This window comes from Salminus brasiliensis, chromosome 11, assembly GCF_030463535.1.
Source record: "Salminus brasiliensis chromosome 11, fSalBra1.hap2, whole genome shotgun sequence".
In the NCBI taxonomy this organism is placed as follows: Eukaryota; Metazoa; Chordata; class Actinopteri; order Characiformes; family Bryconidae; genus Salminus; species Salminus brasiliensis.
In genome coordinates, this window is record NC_132888.1 from 3671980 (window position 1) to 3679479 (window position 7500).

Here is a 7500-nt window from a genome sequence, read left to right on the forward strand (position 1 = left end):
TCAGCCATCCAATAAACCAGTGGTGGGACCGCTGCAGCTGGATTTTGAAAGAAGGGGGAGTCTGTTACAGTAGGCCTCATATTATACAGGTGAAATTTACACAAATGTATGGATAAGACATCTTAAAGCTGCCTGGAGATCACTTACTTTATATAATACCACTTACTTTATACAATATCACTCACTTTATATAATACACTCACTTTACCACTCACTTTATATAATACCACTTACTTTATACAATATCACTTAATATAATACACTCACTTTACCACTCACTTTATTTAATACCACTCACTTTATACAATATCACTCACTTTATATAATACACTCACTTTACCACTCACTTTATATAATACCACTCACTTTATACAATATCACTCACTTTATATAATACACTCACTTTACCACTCACTTTATATAATACCACTCACTTTATACAATATCACTTAATATAATACACTCACTTTACCACTCACTTTATATAATACCACTCACTTTATACAATATCACTTAATATAATACACTCACTTTACCACTCACTTTATATAATACCACTCACTTTATACAATATCACTCACTGTATATAATACACTCACTTTACCACTCACTTTATATAATACCACTCACTTTATACAATATCACTCACTTTATATAATACACTCACTTTACCACTCACTTTATATAATACCACTCACTTTATACAATATCACTCACTTAATATAATACACTCACTTTACCACTCACTTTATATAATACCACTCACTTTATACAATATCACTCACTTAATATAATACACTCACTTTACCACTCACTTTATTTAATACCACTCACTTTATACAATATCACTCACTTAATATAATACACTCACTTTACCACTCACTTTATATAATACCACTCACTTTATACAATATCCCTCACTTAATATAATACACTCACTTTACCACTCACTTTATTTAATACCACTCACTTTATACAATATCACTCACTTAATATAATACACTCACTTTACCACTCACTTTATATAATACCACTCACTTTATACAATATCACTCACTTAATATAATACACTCACTTTACCACTCACTTTATATAATACCACTCACTTTATACAATATCACTCACTTAATATAATACACTCACTTTACCACTCACTTTATATAATACCACTTACTTTATACAATATCACTCACTTTATATAATACCACTCACTTTATACAATATCACTCACTTAATATAATACACTCACTTTACCACTCACTTTATTTAATACCACTCACTTTATACAATATCACTCACTTTATCACTCATGTTATACAGTATCACTCACTTTATACAATACACTCACTTTATACAATATCACTCACTTTATCACTCATGTTATACAGTATCACTCACTTTATACAATACACTTACTTTATACAATATCACTCACTTTATCACTCATGTTATACAGTATCACTCACTTTATACAATATCACTCACTTTATCACTCATGTTATACAGTATCACTCACTTTATACAATACACTTACTTTATACAATATCACTCACTTTATCACTCATGTTATACAGTATCACTCACTTTATACAATACACTCACTTTATACAATATCACTTACTTTATCACTCATGTTATACAGTATCACTCACTTTATACAATATCGCTTACTTTATCACTCATGTTATACAGTATCACTCACTTTATACAATATCGCTTACTTTATCACTCATGTTATACAGTATCACTCATGTTATACAGTATCACTCACTTTATACAATATCACTTACTTTATCACTCGTGTTATACAGTATCACTCACTTTATACAATATCACTCACTTTATCACTCATGTTATACAGTATCACTCACTTTATACAATACACTTACTTTATACAATATCACTCACTTTATCACTCATGTTATACAGTATCACTCACTTTATACAATATCACTTACTTTATCACTCATGTTATACAATACACTCACTTTATACAATATCACTTACTTTATCACTCATGTTATACAATACACTCACTTTATACAATATCACTTACTTTATCACTCATGTTATACAGTATCACTCATGTTATACAGTATCACTCACTTTATACAATATCACTTACTTTATCACTCATGTTATACAGTATCACTCATGTTATACAGTATCACTCACTTTATACAATATCACTTACTTTATCACTCATGTTATACAGTATCACTCACTTTATACAATATCACTTACTTTATCACTCATGTTATACAGTATCACTCATGTTATACAGTATCACTCACTTTATACAATATCACTTACTTTATCACTCATGTTATACAGTATCACTCATGTTATACAGTATCACTCACTTTATACAATATCACTTACTTTATCACTCATGTTATACAGTATCACTCATGTTATACAGTATCACTCACTTTATACAATATCACTCACTTTATCACTCGTGTTATACAGTATCACTCACTTTATACAATACACTCACTTTATACAATATCACTCACTTTATCACTCATGTTATACAGTATCACTCGTGTTATACAGTATCTTTTTGCTTTTATCCCTTTATTTCTTTCTCTGTTTCTCTCTCTCTCTCTCCCTCTCTCTCTCTCTCTCAGACAGACATGTTTCCTTTTGTTCTGTTTGTTTTTCTCTTTTGGGTTTTTCTAAAGCTCTCTCCACGGACCATAGTGGAACATTCTGGTTACTAACCTCCGACAAAATTTGGTGTGTGTGTGTGTGTGTGTGTGTGTGTCGTTGCCAGCCTTGTTAAAAATGCCGGCTGCCCACATGCCTCCCACGGCCCATACTGGTGGCTATTTTCCTCCAGTAGCTCATGTTATCTGCTCATGTTCCTCCGAGCTAAAAGAAAAGAGACTGGTGAGCGTGATGGGGCTGCAGATATCTCACTGTGAAACCTCATTATCCTCACACACACTACCCTCACACACTCGCTTCCTGCTGACCAAGGTGCTACAGAATCACACACTGACCTCAGCGGCTGGTGGGCTGGTGTGTAAGTTACATGTACAGAAACGCAGATGGAATTATATATAGGCCGAGAACAGAACCCTGGAGAACCGGCTAGAAGTTCGCTAATACAGATCCAGGAGCAGAGCCTGGTGTGATAATTAGCTCTGAAATAGGTACGAGTAACTCCCACTTCTCTCTCCTGTAACTACATTACATAGTAATTACATACATACTTTAAAGTATGTCCTAATTCCCAAAATAGCCTCCAGTTCTGTAAGAAGGTAAATGGTGCTGTATCCCCGTAAAGGACCTTTAATAGGTCATTTGTTTATAACACTGGTATGAAGCATCACAAGCTAAACTCTATGTTAAATCATTCATAAGAGGTACTGAATTATCTATAATATACAATATATAATTAATGGAACATACTGAATAGGTCATAGTGAATCATTTATACTTGGTTCTAAATAATTCATATTGTGTGCTGAAAAAGTCAGAGTATTTTCTGAGTAATTAATGGTAGTTATAAAAATAACACATAGTAGATACTGAATAACTGATAGATGATACTGAATAGTTCATAGTGGATAATGAATAATTTATACTGAATACTGAATAACTAATATTAGACACTGAATACTAAATAGCTGGTTCTGAATAACTAATAAATTCATAGTTAACACTGAATAATTTATATTAAATTCTCAATCATTGATAGTAGATACTGAATAATTCATAGTGGATACTAAATAATTTATAGTAAATACTGAATCATTTATAGTAAATACTGAATCATTTATAGTAGATACTGAATAAATCATAGTGGATACTGTATCATTTATAGTAAATACTGAATCATTTATAGTAGATACTGAATCATTTATAGTAAATACTGAATCATTTATAGTAGATACTGAATAATTCATAGTGGATACTAAATAATTTATAGTAGATACTGAATCATTTATAGTAAATACTGAATCATTTATAGTAGATACTGAATAATTCATAGTGGATACTAAATCATTTATAGTAGATACTGAATCATTTATAGTAGATACTGAATCATTTATAGTAGATACTGAATAATTCATAGTGGATACTAAATAATTTATAGTAGATACTGAATCATTTATAGTAGATACTGAATAATTTATAGTGGATACTAAATCATTTATAGTAGATACTAAATCATTTATAGTAGATACTGAATCATTTATAGTAGATACTGAATAATTTATAGTAGATACTAAATCATTTATAGTAGATACTGAATCATTTATAGTAGATACTAAATCATTTATAGTAGATACTGAATCATTTATAGTAGATACTGAATAATTTATAGTAGATACTGAATCATTTATAGTAGATACTGAATAATTTATAGTGGATACTAAATCATTTATAGTAGATACTAAATCATTTATAGTAGATACTGAATCATTTGTAGTAAATACTGAATCATTTATAGTAGATACTGAATAATTTATAGTAGATACTAAATCATTTATAGTAGATACTAAAACATTTATAGTAGATACTAAATCATTTATATTAAATACTGACTACACCAAAATTCCTAATATTTATTAGTAAGTACTGGATTATTTGTGGTAGAATATATTTTCTTTTTTAATACACAAACTGTTTTGTGTTGCTTTGGTGCTTTTTTCTTTGCTCTTTTATACTCACAGGCACCAAACTGGAGTTAACTTTATCATTTTCATATCAATGTCACAGTTAATGAATATTAATAAATAATCAATAGTACATCATAAATAACAATAAATAATAGTAATGACTGTATAATAAGCCTTAAAGTGAGTCATATACATCCATAATAAAAAGAGTTTAAAGGGTTAAAAGGTTTTAAAGCATTTCTCTTGTTGTTTCCTTGTTTTTTCTTTTATCCTCATTTTGTTTGCTTGCGGACAAAAACAGAAGCCGTGTTTTTATGGACCCGCACGCATCACGAACAAACGCGCTGGTGTTCAGAGGAAAACAAAAAAAGGGCCCGGAGCAGCTTGTCTCCAGCAGATGCCGGAGCAGCCCGGAGCGGAGCGGAGCGCTCGTTCGACAGAGGCGCATCACATTTCCATTTGGCACGTCTGAGCCTGGTCTCTGAGTTATGACAGCCCGCGCCACTCTCAGGATGCGCACCATTCAAATCTCATTCATTATGAATGCCAGTGATTGGGCGCTCTGCCACCGTGCAGGCCGGCCATAACACACACACACACACACACACACACACACACTCTGCCTCCATATAAAACATACTCTGGCTTCTGCAAAGAGGCACAGGACTGTGTTTCCTCTCCGTAAGAACTGTGGCTGAACTGCCTGCTTGTTGTTGTTCAGAGCCGCCATATTTGCTTATGAGCATCTTAAATCTCTCTCTCTCACACACACACACACACACACACACACACACACACACACACACACATTTTTATGAACACACACATTCTGCTGGTAAAAAATCCACGCCAGCAGGACCGAAGCTCCCCAAATAATTGTGTAATACACACATACACCAGTCAGCCATAACATTAGCACCACTGACAGGTGGTTGTATTTCATGTTGATGCTGTGGTATTGTATTCAAAGTGGTTGCTCGATGGTTACTAAGGTGTTTCTAAGTGGTTGCTAGGTGGTTGGTATGGTATCCCATGTGGTTCTTATTATTGTGTTGCTAAGTGGTTGCTAGGTTGTTCCTACAGTATTTCTTTAAAGTTGCTTTAAAGTTGCTTAGTGGTTGCTAGGCCATTGCTTTGTGGTTGCTATGGCATCTCAGGTGATTGCCGTGGTGTTGTTAAGCCCTTTCTATGTGATTTCGATGGTGTTGCTAGGCGTTTGCTATTGTATTCCATGTTGTTGCTGGGTCTGGTTCTTAATTGTTTGCTAGATGGTTACTAAGATGTTTCTAAGTGGTTGCTAGGTGGTTGCTATAGTATCCCAGGTGGTTCTTATTATTGTGTTGCTAAGTGGTTGCTAGGTTGTTCCTACAGTATTTCAGGTGGGTGCTTTGAAGTTGCTTAGTGGTTGCTAGGCCATTGCTTTGTGGTTGCTATGGCATCTCAGGTGATTGCTGTGGTGTTGTTAAGCCCTTGCTAGGTGACTTCTATGATGTTGCTAGGCATTTGCTATTGTATTCCATGTTGTTGCTGTGGTATTGTATTCAAACTGGTTTATAGATGGTTACTACGATGTTTCTAAGTGGTTGCTAGGTGGTTGCTACGGTATCCCAGGAGGTTCTTATTACTGTGTTGCTAAGTGGTTGCTAGACTGTTCCTACCATATTGGAGTTGCTTAGTGGTTGCTAGGTCATTGTTTTGTGGTTGCTATGGCATCTCAGGTGATTGCTGTGGTGTTGTTAAGCCCTTGCTAGGTGACTTCTATGATGTTGCTAGGCATTTGCTATTGTATTCCATGTTGTTGCTGTGGTATTGTATTCAAACTGGTTTATAGATGGTTACTACGATGTTTCTAAGTGGTTGCTAGGTGGTTGCTACGGTATCCCAGGAGGTTCTTATTACTGTGTTGCTAAGTGGTTGCTAGACTGTTCCTACCATATTGGAGTTGCTTAGTGGTTGCTAGGCCATTGCTTTGTGGTTGCTATGGCATCTCAGGTGATTGCCTTGGTGTTTTTAAGCCCTTGCTATGGGATTTCTATGGTGTTGCTAGGCATTTGCTATTGTATTCTTTGTTGTTGCTGTGGTATTCTTAATTGGTTTCTAGATGGTTACAAAGATGTTTTTAAGTGGTTGCTAGTGGTTATTATTGTCGTATTATTGTGTTGCTAAGTGGTTGCTAGGTTGTTCCTACAGTATTTCAGATGAGTGCTGTGGAGTTGATTAGTGGTTGGTGGGGTGTTGCTAGGTGGTTGCTAGGCATTTGCAGTAAAGTAAAAACAGATGCTTTGCAGAAACCATACGACCAATCAAAGAACTGTATACAAGCCTGAATGTGATTGATGTAACGGTTCTTCACACTCACATCACTTGCAAACTTGGTTCCTCATGGAACCTAAATGGTTCTTCTATGGCATCTCTCAAAGAACCCCTTGTAGCTTCTCTGTTTTGCGGGGTGTGGAGTGGACACCACTGAGCCTTACGAACCTGGCCCTCTGTATGTAAAGCGCGAGAGCGAGAAAGGGGTGGGGGTGCAAGGAAGAAGGGAGGGAGATGGAGAGAGGAACCACAGAAGTGAAAGGGTGAGATGCTGGTGGTGTCTCAGCTGGCATGTTCAGACACAACAGCCATTTCCTCCTCAGCCAAAGCGGAAAGTGTGTTTGTGGGTCCGTGAAGGAGTGAGAGACACAGCCTCTGCGCTCTGAGGCCTCGGCCTGATGAATATTTAGGTCAGTGTGGAAGTTTTTACCTAACGTCTCGTTGGTGATCCAGATTCCCGCTGGACACGCCCTCTTTAGTCGGACTGAGTGGTAAAGCATTCAGCTGCACGGCTGCAGCGTTTATTAGGGAATACAGGACTGTCTGCTCAAGT

General features: G+C 35.3%; 1 protein-coding gene across 1 annotated transcript in view; it reads left to right on the forward strand.

Moving 5' to 3' along the window:
* The window catches only part of dpydb (dihydropyrimidine dehydrogenase b), a 236856-nt gene that overhangs the window by 186235 nt on the left and 43121 nt on the right, over window positions 1-7500 (forward strand).